The sequence below is a fragment of the Sminthopsis crassicaudata genome, chromosome 1 (genome assembly GCF_048593235.1).
Source record: "Sminthopsis crassicaudata isolate SCR6 chromosome 1, ASM4859323v1, whole genome shotgun sequence".
NCBI lineage: Eukaryota > Metazoa > Chordata > Mammalia > Dasyuromorphia > Dasyuridae > Sminthopsis > Sminthopsis crassicaudata.
Window position 1 is genome coordinate 554,671,034 of NC_133617.1, and position 17,027 is coordinate 554,688,060.

General features: G+C 33.5%; 1 protein-coding gene across 2 annotated transcripts in view; it reads left to right on the plus strand.

Moving 5' to 3' along the window:
- The window catches only part of ELL2 (elongation factor for RNA polymerase II 2), a 77,766-nt gene that overhangs the window by 19,220 nt on the left and 41,519 nt on the right, over nt 1-17,027 (plus strand). The window lies entirely within an intron of this gene.

The following is a 17,027-nucleotide window of genomic DNA, read 5'->3' on the forward strand; positions in this document are numbered from 1 at the left end:
TTTAGAAAGTGTTCTTCCAATGAGAGAAAGTTGGTCTACTATCATTAAACAATTATAAACAATTGAGAGTTTATGGCTCTCTAATTGCCTTAAATATTGAGTGTAATATGGGAAATTAAGATTTATTTTTATACATATAGTAGTAGTAGGTTTAAGTTTTCCGTTTATTGCTTCATTTGGCTACATAAATAATGACAAAAGCTTCAGACAGGATAGTCATTAAATTATTAGGATTATTCATTAAAGAGAAATCTATAATTAAAATTGATAATATATACACATTAAGGAAATAAAACATAAATAATATTTTTGTGGGAAAGCAGATAGGTTCATTCTTACACACTTCACACAAATGAAAACCTCCTCCTATATATGCAGTATATATGAGTATATTTAAAAAAAATACATTTCTGCAAGCTGATTTTCTTGACAAAGAGGAAAAGTAATTGAAGGGAAAACTTTGGTGATACTACTTGCCTATTTTTTTAAACTACATAAGTGAAATGTGCTTTTGTTTTTGTTTTATTTTTAGTTTGAAAAATAAAAGCTATTTTTAACAATTTTAATAATCCCAGGGACCAAGGATTTCTTAAATTGTAAGAATCCCCTTTCCCTCCCTAAATCTGTGTTCCTCTTTAGTAAAAGTCTTCATATGTGTCAAGGCTGAGCCGTATACTTAGAACTGTTATATGTCACTTTGTCATATCTATAACTGACACCTCACAAATGAGATGTAAAATGAAGTGCCTTTATAGCTTGGATTTTGCTTTGGGAAAGGCTAGACTCCAATGCATAATAATGTAGTTATTTAAGTTTATAAGTTTAGGGAATGTTGGCTTACCAAGTAGTTTGAAAAGGACCTTAGAAATACAGTCCAACTCCCTCGCTTTTCAGATGTGAGAACCAAAGGATTTGTTAAAAGTCATACCAGGTAGTAAGCATAAACTTGTTTCAATCCCTGGTTCTTTTGTGAATCTGGGGCTCTTTAACATTGGCTTAAAAGTATTTCTTTTCGACAAGTGAATCTTTATGGCATTCTTTAACTATCCCAAGGCATATGGAGGAAATCCTTAACATTTCATGGGGATAAAATTCTAAACTATTGGAAGATTTTCACCAGCATCAGAGGGAAGAATAATGTGACAATCAGGACCTAATCTCCTTGTCCCCCCTTTGCAGATGCATGACTATCTCATGTCTTTGTCTATTTTCTCTTTTCCTGTCTTCTCCCAGTTGGGGAGGGGACACAATTGGTCAGGGAGATACCTAGCCAGAATCAGACATACTGGCCTGGCCCAGGAAGGTGGGGGAAGGCCAAGATTTGCAGCATTGGAAAGGAGCCTTATAGTTAAGCAATTGTAATTCAGGCATTGTAAAGGAGGTTGACTTTTTGTGAAACACAGGCTACCTCCTGGGCCCTGGACTGTATTAGTTTTATCTTGGGAATCATTCCAGATGCCTTTCAGAACTTTTCCTCTTCCTTGTGGGAATTGGGGAGTGAAGATTAAGAGACAAACAGGTACTTTACACTTTTGGTCTTCCTTACTCTAAGGCCACACTTTCCTCCTCCTACCCCCATCCACACTTTAACTAGTGGTAATAATGTAGATTCAGAATTGTTTTGTAGCATGTACCCACCCATCCGTTCCTCCTTTTTGCAGAGCTCTCTCTGTACAACTCAGTAAAAATAGATTCATTGCTAGGAAGATAACTTTGGTTAGCAAAACCCACAGCAAATTTGTGAAACAATAAATGTGAGTCTTCTGAATTTTATTTTTACATTTGTCTCAGATACTCTGGTAATAAAACCCAGTGTAAACCTTCCTGAAGTTTGTCTTAGTCTCAGCCTGTACCACTGAAAAGGACACAGAAATTTTATGTATACAGAACTCATCTTTTTTTACCATCTTTTAGCTATATACTAGGCTATACTATATAGATGAGACTTGAAAATTTTCTGTGTTTTTCTTCTGAGGGAAAATTTCAGTAGCTCTTTTAATAGAGCAGTTGAGATTTCTGAGCTATTCATACCTCTTCTTTGAAGGGATTCAGCAACATTACATTAGGTGTTAGCCTTGGTTTCAAGTCTGCATTAATTGTCATGCCTGTTTAGTTTATAGGCCTATTCAAAGATGAATTGAAATGTTGTTAAAATTCCAATGGAGTCTTAAAACTGAGTACTTACCTCTTCTGTTCTACCTGCTGTTGAATCATTCATGGTATAGATTTTCTGCATTGGTTATCATGCCATTATTATCTTTAGGAGACTAGTTGAAATGAACTTTCAATTTAATTCTTAAATATATTTCACTTTTGTGTCTAACCATGTTCATGTTTAAATTTTCCTTTTAAATATGTGCAAATTGGAATGTTAAAGAAGCAAGTTACCTTTTCTTTAATAACTCATTTTAATTAGTGAAAATTCTAAATTTCCTGGCTTTCTATATTATCGTTCCTGTAGATCTTTTGAAATATACAAAGTGAATAGGTTTTACTATTCTAGCTTTTTTTTTAAAATAGTTCACATAATTTGATTATCCTGTTACAAAGCACCAAGTGCTACAATAAGGAGAAATGGGGAAATGTTCCAAGGAGGACTGGGAATTCTATTTACTGTGAGGAGCTCTTTACAAATCTCTTGAAAAAGATACAATATTTACACATTCTGATCATCCTCAAACCCATTCTCAAATCCATATTTAAAGTTTTTTCAGTGATTATTGTTTCTTTTTATAGCTCAATATTATTGAACAGTAAAGAGAGTTTTTTTTTGCTGGAACTCTTGTCATGCTAACATTATTTAATTCAACATTATTTAATTATTTAATTCAAAGGACTGCAATGATAATATGACAAGCCTCTTGATTTCACATTTATTTCCTCAGAAGCTTATTTAAGTGTAGAATATAATTCCTTTAGGTACTTAAAATGTATATAACATGGGAAGTCTCAGCATTGGCATACTTAAAAATACTTGATGGATTGTATGGACTGTATTATGCATTCTCACTCAACTAAAGATCAGGAAAAATACCAGATTTCAAAAAAGCACATCTAGAATATAAATTGCTAGGACTTCACTGCTTTCAAGGAGTTTGTATTCTAATGGGGAAGACAAAAAAATACATAAGGTATATCTGATAACATGCAGCATAAATTAAAGTTAGTAAAATACATATGTGCTTACATATACATACACAATGTAGAGTAATTTGAAAGAGGGAGTAATAGCATTTGGACAGGAGAATTCAGAAAAATTTTTATCAGAAGATTATGTTTAATCTTAATCTTAAGGGAAGGTAACTGTGAGGGTTAGATAATGAGAGTACATTTAAGGCATGAGGAACAATAACCAGAGCATAAACACAGAGATCAGAGATGAAATGTTTTGAGTGAAGAACAAAGAGCAGTCCTGTGTTTGATTGGATCCCATTGTGAGAAAGAAATATCCATTAAGGCTAGAGATATGTAGATTGGAGGTTGGTTGCATCGGGCTTTACAAATTAAAGAGGACTTTATTTGATTAAAGAGATGATAGGAAGCCACTTAAGTTGATTTTTAATAGGAGAGTTATAAAGTATGCATTATAGTCTAGACTAAAATAGGAAGAGAATTAAGTTAGGGAGACCAATTTTACAGTATCTAAAGGAAAGGAGATGAGAACCTAAACTGAATTGTAGTTCTATAAGGTCAAATATAAGAGATAGAAGATAGAAACAGTCATAATTGACATTTGATTAGATATGTGGAATGAGGAAGAGTGAGAATAGTTATGAATCTCTGAGGATGGGTGGTACCTTCTGCAAAAATAAGAAAGACTGGAGAAAGGGGAGGAATTTGAGGGGAAAGTTCATGAGTTCTATTTTGGACATGTTGGACATATTGAGTTTTAGAACTTCCAGTTTGAAATATCCAATAGGCAAATGGTAACATGGAATTAAACAACAGAAAGAAAACTTGAAAGGCATAGATCTGGGAGTCATTTACATAGATGTAGGATAGTTAAACCATTGCAAACTAATGATTTGAACAAGAAAGATAATATAGGGGAAAGTAAAGAGGATCCAAGACAAGCTTGGGGAACACCCATGATTAGAAGTTATGATATACATGATTAACCAGAAAAGGAGAGCAAGATGAAGTGGTCTTCCACTTCTACCCATTGAGGTAGAAAAGAAAAACTAGTAGTATCCTACCATGTAAAACTGAAAGAAGATTAGAATTAGTAAATTCATATCATTAGTAACTAAGGAGATGGCAATTTCATTTGAGTGAGATCAAAAGCCAGATTTAAAGAGTTGAGGAATGAGTAAAGAAATTTAAGGCAGTGCATGAAGATACCTTTGTAGGGACTTCAGCTGACCTAGGGGAGGAGAAATACTGGAATTATTATAATGTGCAATCCCTGTCTAGTAAAGGACATGGAAAATGTGAAAGATAGAAAATGGAAAATGTGGAGATAGAATGAATGTCTGTATGAGGAAGGAGGAAATGTCAGCTTCTTAGGACCATGCTTATTATTAAATTGAGCAAAGGCTCAATTTAATGATCTATTTTAAGTTCTCCTTAGTTTATTAAAGTCAATCATGCTGTCATTTTCTGAGTTGACAATATTTTTAGATTTTTAAATTGCATACATGTGTGCATTTATTTTACTCTTGCATTTTTTAAACTTTTTATTTTCAAAATAGATGCATAGTTTTCAACATGCACATTCTTCCAAATTTTTTTCTCCTGCTCTTTCTCCCTACCCCCCCTCCCTTAGACATAGTAAGTAATCCAATGTAGATTAAACACATGCAATTCTTCTATACATATTTCCACAATTATTATGCTATAAAACAAAAATCAGATCAAGAAGGAAAAAGTTAGAAAGAAAACAAAATGCAAGCAACCAAAAAAAGTAAAAATATTATGTTGTGTTCCATATTCACACGTACCCCACAGCCCTCTCTCTGGTTGTAGATGGCTCTCTCCATCATCTTATTGAAAAGTGCCTTGTTACCAAAATTAATCTTGTCACTATATACAATGTTCTCTTGGATATTTTTCACTTCACTTTTAGCATTCAGTTTTTAGCATCCAGTCCTTTCTGAAATCATCATTTCTTACAGAACAATAATATTCTATAGCATTTATATACCATAACTTATTTAGCCATTCTCCAACTGATTAGAATCCACTCAGTTTCCAGTTCAGTTCCTTTCCCCTAAAAAAAAAAAAAAAAGGCTGCTACAAACATTTTTGCACATCTTTTTTATGATCTCTTTAGGATACAGGCCCAGTACTCTTGCATTTCTTAGCAACAAATTCAATTTAAAAACTAAGAAAATGATTCACAGTTGTCACTAATATAGAATAATACATACAAAATACAAAAGGTATAATAAAACATTTATGTAAGATTAAGGTTTAAGTAAGGAAAGATAACTTCTGACTTGATGGAAGATCAAGGAAAGTTTTATAACATTTGATCTGGGTCTTGAAAAATGTTTAGGAAATGGAAGTGGGAGGTGGAGAGAAAGATAGGTATTAAAAGAAAAGCAAATCTGATTTTACACTCTTAAAAATTAGTAAGAATTTATTATTAAAGAACTTTTATGTGGCTCATAATTACATTTGTAGTATTATAAAAAAATAATTTTGACTTCTTCACAGGCCCCCTAAAGAGTTTTAAAGGGTTTTGAAAATCACTGGACTATGTTCCAGAAAGAGTAAATGGGGAATATAGAGAAATACGAGAGAAAGCTGCAAGGGTAGGAATATCAGTTTGTGACAATCTGTAACCCATCTGGCTTTGTTGAAAGTTTTGAAAAATGAATGTTACCAGATTTGTACAGAGATTGCAAGAGACTGTAGTGGGAAAACTAGTTCTGAGAATAGTGTAATAGTCCAAGTAGACAGATAGACATACCCTGTACTTGGATGATGACTAGAAATCAAACATTCTTTTGCATCATATTGTATCCCTAGCACTTAGGTACTAAGTCCTGGTACTAAGACATGTACTATCACATAACAGATGTTTATTGACTGACTGGCTTAACCTGGGTCATCTTCCTCCCAAGCCAGTGTTCGTTGGCACTGTTTCCTATATATAGCATTTTTTTTTTTAAAGATGCTATTTACAGTCTCATTCAGTATTACCACATGATGGTTGTTTAGGCCTAGGGTTCTCAGATGGAAATATTATTCACTAGTTACAAACAGGAATTTTAATTACTCCAGTGAATCTGGAATCTTAGTAGTATAGATATTCCCTCCAGTGATGCAGATCCCATCTGTGCCTGTCCATACTGTACAATTCTTATCTAAGTCCTCCCATAAATTCATTTCTGCAGAGGATCCACCCAGTGTTCCAGGGGCCTTCTTCATGTTCTCTTGACATGCAGGAATAGTGAGGAAGCCCAAAGCCTGTGTGGCAGTTATCTCTTTTTTCACCATGTGATTATCCCCTCTTTTAAGCTACACATTGCTTTTTTTTTTTTTAAGCTACACATTCGCGCCCTTTGTAATACTTTCCCTATCTTTTTACACAGGCTTATCATGGGTGGCTTGGTAGGTGATAGCCAGATATTTCATCAAATTTTATGTCTTCTTGTCTTTGGCTACATAGGAAAACCATCTTTGCCAATTTCTTTATATGCTTGCGTAGAAGAACTTGTGTACCAGTCTTTTATTCAGATGAAATTTCTGTCTTATCGTTTCATTTATAATAAATAATAATAATATAGTGACATCATGATATATAATTATGTTTGTAATTATATATCTTACATATAATTATAACATATAGTACTAATTGCATAGTGAGTCAAAATTTATACAATTCTGTTTTCTGTATATTTCCTCATTTATAATGTGTAGCATTCTGACCATGACCATCACATATCTATCTTGAAGCTTTTTTGGGCAATGATCCTTAATTTCATTTTTTGGAGGCTGCTATTCCATGTCCTACAGTCATACTGTATCACTGGAAAAGACTAGTGGTATTAAAAATAGTGGTTCCTGTTTCAAGAAGAAATTTGGGAGCTTAAGAGATAATAGTAGCACCTACCTCCAAGTGTTGTTATGAGGATCAGATGGAGAGGCTTAGCACAATTCCTGCCCCATCTAGAGTTATATTAAACATTAGCTGTTAATAATAGCAGTAGTAGCAAGTATTGGTGCTCACCTTGTCCATCTCCCATTTTTTCAAAAGTTGTGACTTACTACCAGAAGCCTCCTATGTAGTGTACAAGTTTTTTTGTTTTTTGTTTTTTTTCTTTTTTCTTTTTTTTCCTGAGGCAATTGGGGCTAAGTGTCTTGCCCAGAATCACACATCTAGGAAGTGTTTAAGTGTCTGGTGTCAAATTTGAACTCAGGTCCTCCTAACTTTATTTATTTATTTATTTATTTTTGGCCATTCTTAACTGTGCTTATATATACATTGGAGAGAATGAGTATCAAAATATACTTTGATTTTATTTGGATTATCAGTGCATTGGCTGCACTTAATTCCTGGTAGTCGTTTTGCATATGCTTATCCAAATGTCTATGAATTTTACAACTTTTTACTTTTGTCTGCACAGTTGAATCACCTTTTCATTTAGCTGCAATTTCTTTCTAAAGTTTAATTTATAGTAAAGAATGTCAATAATGATACAATTTATTTTCTCTACTATGTCCATTGAATAAATACCTTAGAATCAGTCAGTTAGCATTTAGTAATGCATAGCTCACTATGTGCCAGGCACTGTGCTAAACTGGGGATACAAAAAGACACCCCCTCCCCCCAAAAAAACAGTGCATACTCTTAAGAAACTTGTAATCTAATGGGGATAGCCAAACATGTAAACAAGTGTATACAAATATATAAGGTAAGTTGGGAATATTCTCATAAGGGAAGCACTAAGATTAAGGAGAATTTAGAAAGACTTTTTGCCATGGGGGCAGCCAGTGAAAATGACCAGAATTAGGAAATGAAGTGCTATGTTTGGAAGGAACAGTAAGGGGGGCAGTAAGGTGTAAAATTAGAAAGGTATGTAGTAAAGGGTCCAAGTCATAAAAGGATCTGAATGCCAAATGGTTTTTTTAATTGATTACTTGATTAATTGATTAATTGATAGGGAATCACTGGAGTTTAATGAAGGGGGAAATAATATAGTTATATATGCAATTTAGGAAGATTGGTTTGAGTGGAGCAGGGTTTATAGTGGAGACTGACTTGAAGCAGGAAAACCAAAAGTCAAGTTTATATTTATAAGATAGTCCAAAAGCTGTATGATAACACTTTGCTACTCCTTCCAAACACCTTGAGTGTACATGAACACAAGCCATTTATACTGTTGAAATAGTGAAGTACTTCTACAAAGTACTTCTACAAAGCTATCCACATAGAATTTGAGTTGAGCTCGATTATATGTGACCTGAAGATTGTTTCCTTGATTTTTGTTCAGAAATCTGAACAAAATCCCTCTGCCAGTATAATTCAATATAATCTTTTCAACTTTTGTCTTAACAAGTTTCCTGGAGCAGTGAGTCCCTTGCTTAGTGCTACTCAGCCTGTATTGTATCAGAATTGGGACCTGAATTCAGGTCTTCCTTTACTCCCAAGGTCTCTTTTTATCCACCAAGCTATACAATTATACAATTATAGATGCATGTTCTATTCCAACAACAGGTATAAAAAAAAATGTGAAGGGATATTAAGAAATCTAACAACTGGTATGTCTCTGATACATTTGTATTTTGGATGAATTGTGAAACACTAACATCTTCATCTGCAAGCCTTGATGCAGCCTTGTGGTATCCTCCTAGGGTGGTTTTGAATCATAGTTGGAATGATTACACTAAATTATAGGATTATAAAAGACAACTTTAATTTTCGTCTAAATACATCTAAAGTCCCAGTAGATTAACTCAGTATTTTAAAGGAATAAGGTTACCCTTCTTATATTTGCTTATTATTGTTAATTTGTTTAAATTTGGGATATAATGCTACACTAACCTTTAGTGCAGCTCATGTAGCGCAGTAATCTCCATTCCTTCCCCTCCCCTTCTATTGTAGGTGTTTGGTCTTTAAAAAAGAGAAGGTTGAACACAGAGGAGCAAATAAATACGACACGTACATTTATAAGAACATGCAAAAATGCTGCCAACCTAACAAGTTTTAAATAAATGCTTTGCAAAAGACCTCAGTGATCCTCAAAAGATTAGCTCTCAGGTCAAACAGATGACTCAATATTAATTCATAATTAATAATAAAGTTGTGCTTCATACAACAATCTAGAGAATCCATAAGAGTAAAAATTTTAAATTGTTTTCTTTTCCTTTAAAACTCCAGCAAAGCATTTAGAAATGCTTTTCAAATTATGCATTTCAAGTTATTTGGGGATGGGTAGAGGTCTTTGGGTTTGAAAAACCAAATTATATAGTGTTCCAAATTAGCAGGCAGTTTCAACCCACTTGAAACCAGCACCTATGCCTTAACCCCTAAAAGTGCTTCCTGCCTACTGCCATTCCTTGGTTGGTGCTTCCTGCCTACTGCCATTTTTTGGTTTGTTATGTTCTTTAAAGGCATAATTAACTACAGGCCTGAATCAAGCAATGGAGATAAAAATAAATCCTTAAGGTTTTCTTTAGTTCCTAGTTGATATCCCATAAGTTAGTTACTTGTTTAGTTAGCACTGACAATAGATGACATTTATGTGCTCTACCTAATATAATGTAATATATTAGATTATTATAATGTAATCTAATATTGCAGTGTGTGTGTGTGTGTGTGTGTGTGTGTGTGTGTGTGTGTGTGTGTGTGTGTGTGTGTGTGAGATTTGTCCAAAGTCACAGAATTGAAGTGCACGGAAGAGCCAGAATTGAAATTTTGGTCCTCTTATTCCTAATCCAGTATTCTTCCTGTTGCATTATAACTCCTAAATAATGTTACCTTTATGTAGCATTTCATAGATACAAGGCATTTCCACATACTGTATCTTATATTCTACATAAGGTGTTTCCTGGTTGCCCTTAATGCTAGTGACTTCCTTCTAATATCATCTCCAGATTTTTCTCTTCCATATCTTCTTTGTAAATAGTTTTATAAATAGTTGTTTACATTTCATCTCTGTGCCTTCTACTGGGAGCTCCTTGAGATCTTGTGCTTTTCTTTGTATCCCCATGCTTAGCACAATGACTGGTATACAGTTAGCATATAATAAATGCTTATTGACATGACTTAAGTTGTAAATTTCTTGAGGGCAGGGATTGTTTCTGTACAAAGTATTAACACTGGATGTGCTAGTTAAGTGCTTTTTGGCTTGACATGCATTGAGTTGTTTCAAACAACAATCTATGAAGTATGTTTGATCTCACTTCTCAGACTGATGTAAAATTCCGACCACTTCAGAGAAAGTAGGTTTAACTTTTTTTTGAAGAAGGAAGAAATAAATAAATAAAAGGTCTGAAAAGAAATAACTTTACATACTTTTGACTCGTTCCCAATTCAAACTGCAGGCATTCTTTAGAGTCCAGATTCTTGGATCAGAAGTCATATGCAGAAGTCAAATGAGGAAACAATTATTAAATACTTATTATAAAACTGGCATTATGCAAATTCTGGGGATACAAAGACAGGCAAAAAACTAACCCTGGTCTTGGTCTCAAGGATGTAGCTTACCTCAAGAGTCAAATGTTCAAAGTCTAACGGTAGCAGAACAGGTCCTTAAGAGAAATAAGTAGCTAGAGTTGAAAATAAGGCAGTATTATCCTGCCCACAACAATCTATAATTATCTGTTAAGAATAATAGAGAGAAGTTATCTGGAATATATCAAAGTACTCCTAGACTTATAAAATTGTGCATGAATCTTAAGGGGCTACCCAGAGGTTATACAGTTACTAAAGGGTTCAAAACCTTTTCTTTTCCTTGGAGATTTTTTTCCATAAACATAGGCTAGTGTGTTTAGACCATCTGCTAAATTTACAATTCTCCAAGAAAGTTCATTAAATCTAGAAACACATTTTTGATTCAGAATTAGAAACCATTTTCTCCTCCAGGATTCTTTCTATTTAAGTTGTTAAGACATTTCTGCCACTGTTTTTCCATTTTGCTATGGAAATGGTTATCTCTCTTAACAGCTGCTTTTGTAAAATTCTTATGTGCTTTCTGTTTTCATTTACACCTGTTAAGAAACTTGTCATTTTTTCTGGGAAATACTTGAAAGACTAGAATTACTCTTCTGTTGTGAGCTCCTTGAACAGGGACTTGGTCATTTTTATTTTTATATTCCCAACATCTTATGTATTATAGATGCTTGACAGATAAGTTCTGAACTTAAATTTACTGTTGTGTGATGTAGACAAACCATTTAGCATCACTGAACCTCAATATTCTCACTTACAAAAATAGCAAGAATAATACCAGAAGTACCTCTTTTACAGGAATGTTGTGAGGATTAAATAAAATTTTAAAAATTGTAAAATCACTTTTTAAACTAAAAGTGCTAAATAATTTTTATGCCTCAGGAATATTACACAAATATTTTACTTAGATTTTAATAAATCTCTAATGAAATCCCTTATGCAGTTCTTAAAAGATTTAGAGGTGCCTGGGCTAGACAGTGTATTCAAAGCTGGTTGAATTCATGATGACATGATGACCAGATCCAGTCAGTCATTAATTAATGGCTCAGTGTCAATTTAAAGTCACTTATTTCGAATTAAAGCACAAATATCATGATTATCAAATTTGCACGTGACTCAAAGCTATAAGGGATGGTTCATAACATTGATGACAGAAGCATAATTTGATAAAATTTCAGAACAGTAGAATGGTGGGCCAAATTGAATGATTTGAGATTTAATAGGAGTAAATGTGAAACTGTTCTTTGGGTGAGTGGTGGGAAGGGTGTCGTCTTGGACTAAATTGGTTCCCCAAATTTTTTTTTCAGTCAGAGAAAATTTGACTAGACATGGGTCTGGAGAAAACCTAGAGATTTTAATGGAATACAATCTAAATATGAGTTAACAACATTATAAGTTATATATACTTGTTATATTATGGGTTTTATATATATATGAGATAACAAAGTTATGTACACATATCTTAAAAAGTAAACTGTACATAACAGAAGATCTCATGTTCTTTTTTGTACTTCTGAAATGTTTGTCAATTGATTTCACAATAAGAAAAAAGAGAGATTGTAGTATTTACTATGTTCTGCCCTAATTCAGCTGTACATTTGATAAATAGGTGCTTATTCAGATTTGGGATTAATTAATGGTCAAGATTCTAGGATTTCTGAGCTATGATTTCAATTAGAAACAGGTTGAGAGTTCTGAATATAAATGTTATCGAAATTATCATTGTGTACACTAGTTAAACAAATTACTACTTTAAAAATGTTTTTTATGGTTGATAGAAGTTCTAATGATTAGGCTTAGTTAAAAAGTTTGATTTAAAAACTAATGTGCTATTCAGGCTGGAATCATATTACTTGTCTATTTTGTAAATTTTATTACATATTAGAGTCTTGTGATGTAAACATTTTATACTTCCATAATTCAAGAAACTGATTTCACTATGTCCCCTTTATCCCTTAGTAGATAGTATTCAAGAGCCAGGACAGAAAGTCTTTAGCTAGTGAGCAAATGTTTCATATTTGAACTTAACAAAAACAGCAGTAAATTGAGGAGAGAAAAGAGGTACACATTTTAATAGACCACAAGCTCAGTGAGTCAGCAGTATTATATGGCAGCCAAAAAAAACCCTAATTTTATTAGATTTTATGTTAAGAGAAGCACAATCCTGAGTGGTCTCCTTACCTTGACCACTAAGAATCTGCGATTATTTTTTTGTGATGTTATGAAGTATCCAAATGGGACTTGTTCATTTTCAGAAGAACTTATTTCAAGCCCTTACTCAGTAAGATTGATTTTCTAAATATTAATCAACATTCATATATATTAGTCTAATACTGAGAAGAAAAAATTTAGTATGCAATTCTAACATAAGGCTATTTTCTAAATGCTAATACTTATAATTGAGAAAAGAATATATTGTAACTAGTTTTTTACTAGTATTCAAGGAAGTTTAAATATCTTTTAGGTCCTTGTAAAAACAAAACTAGAAAATGATCTTAACAGCTTATTGGGAGAATAAATCAGGTAAATATAGTCAGTATGAGGAATTAGTAACATTTATTAAGTACTTACAATGTGTGTATTAGTTTTTTAAAGAGTAATGAACCACATAGCTGAAGATAAATGAGTAATGAAATTGAATTTTACAGACTCAATAAGATTGTGATTTTAGTAATAATAATGAACTTAGAAATCTCAAATTTAAGTTAAATGTAGAAAGTTAAAAGGAAGTCCTAAGCAGAACAGTGACTAAGTTTAAAAAATAAAATAGTCTATGAGGAAAAGTTATTTGAGTGGGAAGGACTTGGAAAATTATCCAAAGCTAGCCAAGTATCTCATGAGCCAACTATTTAAAATGTTGTTTTGTCACCTATTGGCTAAGTAGGGAGAACTCAAACCCCCTCCCTTCAGATAACTATTTGTAATGGAAAGCACAGGCTATGTTACTGGATGTTATCAGGCATGTGGGAGAAGAGGGACACTTTCAAGTCAGCACTAACATTTTTGGTTAGTTTTATAGTGCAAAGATCTTGGTGCAATGATAGAGAAGAGTGTTCTGGATAACAAGACTCAGATTTTAGATAGATAAAACAATTTATGGGAACCAAAGGAAAAAAGACAGCCCTGAAGGTCTTAAAACATGTTTTAGGATGAAGAGGTACTAAAAATTGGTTGATTTCTTTCTTCTTTACTTTTATTAACTAATGAACTTCATTGTGAAATGTTAACCCTGATAAATTAATAGAAAGAAACTTGAGAAAATAAAATTTAAATGGCAAATAAATGACTAAAATTATAACCCAAATAGCATTAATTTGGAATTTGTGAGGGAAAAGAAGAAAGATTCCTTATTCCCAGCATCACTTTATTGAGTCTGTTTGGCAGGGAGAGTCAGTCTCTGGGGGAAGAAACTGCCTTGGGTTACGTAATGTCCGGACTAGTTTTCTGGAGGTTCCTTTAGAACAGGCCTTAGTCTCAGCAGGATAGACACAATGAGAATGGTCAAGAATAGAGTCTAGATTCTTTATAGAAAGTCTTTCATCCAGTGCTTCTTAGCCCTTATATACCTTATTGTAATTACATCATTACAGCATACTGACTATGTGTGAAATAGAGAACCATTACATCACCATGCTAAGTACTAAGTATATATATGAACTGGAAAACCATTATCTTATCAATTCCATTGAGTTAACACCTTGTTATAAGTATAGTTCTCCAGAGGTTACTGCTCTCTACAGAGTTACTGCTATCACCTACCACCTCCTCCTTAATCTCCCAGCCCTTTTCCTTTTGAAGATTCTTGAAACATAACAATAGTTCACATTGTATATAATGTTTAGAAGTAAAATCAGTAATCAGATCACTATGTAGTTCTGCTGACAGCTTTATACAATTTGACTCCTAAATCTACATACACAGCCTTTTCCTATAACTTGCTGACTCTTTACCAGGCTATCCTAGGGCAAACTGAATATTTACCCCTAAACCCACCCTTCCTAATTTTTCTATTTTTTTTTCAGTCATCTAGGTTTATAACATAGGAGTTATTTAACATATTTAACATGTATTGGTCTATCTGCCATCTAGGGGAGGGGGGAGGGGGAGAGGGAGGGGAAAAGTTGGAACAGAAGGTTTTGCAAGGGTAGATAATGAAAAACTACCCATGCATATGTCTTGTGTTTTTTTTTTTTAAATATACTTTATTTTAAAAATTTTATAATTGTAATTTTTTTGACAGTACATATGTATGGGTAATTTTTTTACAACATTTATCCCTTGCATTCACTTATATTCCGAATTTTCCCCTCCTTCCCTCCTCCTCCTCCCCTATACATGTTAAATGTGTTATAGTATATTGAGTAGTATCTAGGATATACTATATGTGTGCAGAACTGAATTTCTTGTTGCATAGGAAGAATTGGATTCAGAAGGTAAAAATAACCTGGGAAGAAAAACAAAAATGCAGTCCTATACATGTTAAATGTGTTATAGTATATCCTAGATACAATATATGTGTGCAGAACTAAATTTCTTGTTGCATAGGAAGAATTGGATTCAGAAGGTAAAAATAACCTGGGAAGAAAAACAAAAATGCAAATAGTCCATTCATTTCCCAGTGTTCCTTCTCTGGGTGTAGCTGATTCTGTCCATCATTGATGAATTGGAACTGAATTAGATCTTCTCTATGTTGAAGATACCCACTTTCATCAGAATACAGACTTATACATTATTGTTGTTGAAGTGTATAATGATGTCTTGGTTCTGCTTATTTCACTCAGCATGAGTTGATTTAAGTCTCTCCAGGCCTCTCTGTATTCCATAACATTTGTATACCATAATTTACCCAGCCATTCTCCAATTGATGGACATCCATTCATTTTCCAGTTTCTAGGCACTACGAAAAGAGCTGCCATAAATATTTTGGCACATACAGGTCCCTTTCCCCTCTTTAGTAGTTCTTTGGGATATAAGCCCAGTAGTAGCACTGCTGGATCAAAAGGTTTGCACAGTTTGATAACTTTTGGGGCATAATTCCAAATTGCTCTTCAGAATGGTTGGATTCTTTCACAATTCCACCAACAATGCATCAGTATCTCAGTTTTCCCACATCCCCTCCAATATTCACCATTTTTTCCTGTCATCTTAGCCAATCTGACAGGTGTGTAGTGGCATTTCTCTGATCAATAGTGATTTGGAACACTCTTTCATATGAGTGGAAATAGTTTGATTCATCATCTGAAAATTGTTTATATCCTTTGACCATTTATCAATTGGAGAATGGCTTGATTTCTTATAAACTAGAGTTAGTTCTCTCTATTTTGGAAATGAGGCCTTTATCAGAACCTTTAACTGTAAAAATGTTTTCCCAATTTGTTACTTCCCTTCTAATCTTGTTTGCCTTAGTTTTGTTTGTACAAAAGCTTCTTAATTTGAAGTAATCAAAATTTTCTATTTTGTGATCAATAAGGATCTCTTGTTTTCCTTTGGTCACAAATTCCTTCCTCCTCCACAAGTCTGAGAGGTAAACTATCCTATGTCCCTCTAATTTATGATCTTGTTCTTTATGCCTAAATCACAGACCCATTTTGATCATCTCTTGGTAGGTGGTATTAAGTGTGGGTCTATGCCTAATTTCTGCCATACTAATTTCCAGTTTTCCCAGCAGTTTTTGTCACATAATGAATTCTTATCCCAAAAGTTGGGATCTTTGGGTTTGTCAAACATTAGATTCCATGCATATGTCTTGTAAATAAAAATCTAAAATAAAAAAATAAATTTTAAAATAAACAAATAATTGTTGGCCACCCCCCCCAAAAAAAAAAAAACAACAGCCACATAGGAGTTATCCTCATTATGCCCCCATGTAAAATCAGTTGCCAAGGTTTATTGATTCCTCCATATCTTCTATAAATGTCCCCTTCCCTCACAACCATCTTCGTTTACATCCTCCTTACTATTGCTGTTACCTTTTATCTATCACCACCTTTCTTTCTCAACTCTATCCTCCATAGAGCTGCCAAGCTGATATTTCTAAAGAATAGGCCTGGCCACGTTACTCCCCTGCTCAGTGATTTCCCCTTGCTTTGAGGATAAACTTATGTTTCATGCTTAGAGGATTTTAACATCAACTGTCTTTTCAGACTGATTACATACTATTCCCTCTCCCATACTCTATGCTCCAATACTTATTTCCATACTTGTTCTACCTATTAGTTCTTCCCTGTCCTGAAATAAGCTCCCTAGAACTCCTAGCTTTCAAGTATTTACTCAAGGATTACTTCTTTCAACATACTTCAGTGTCCACAAATAAATATTTTTTTATTTCATGCTCTGTGAACATATTATGTTCTTTCAGTAGAATATAATTTCTTTGAAAGTAGCAACCAAATTACATTTGTATTCC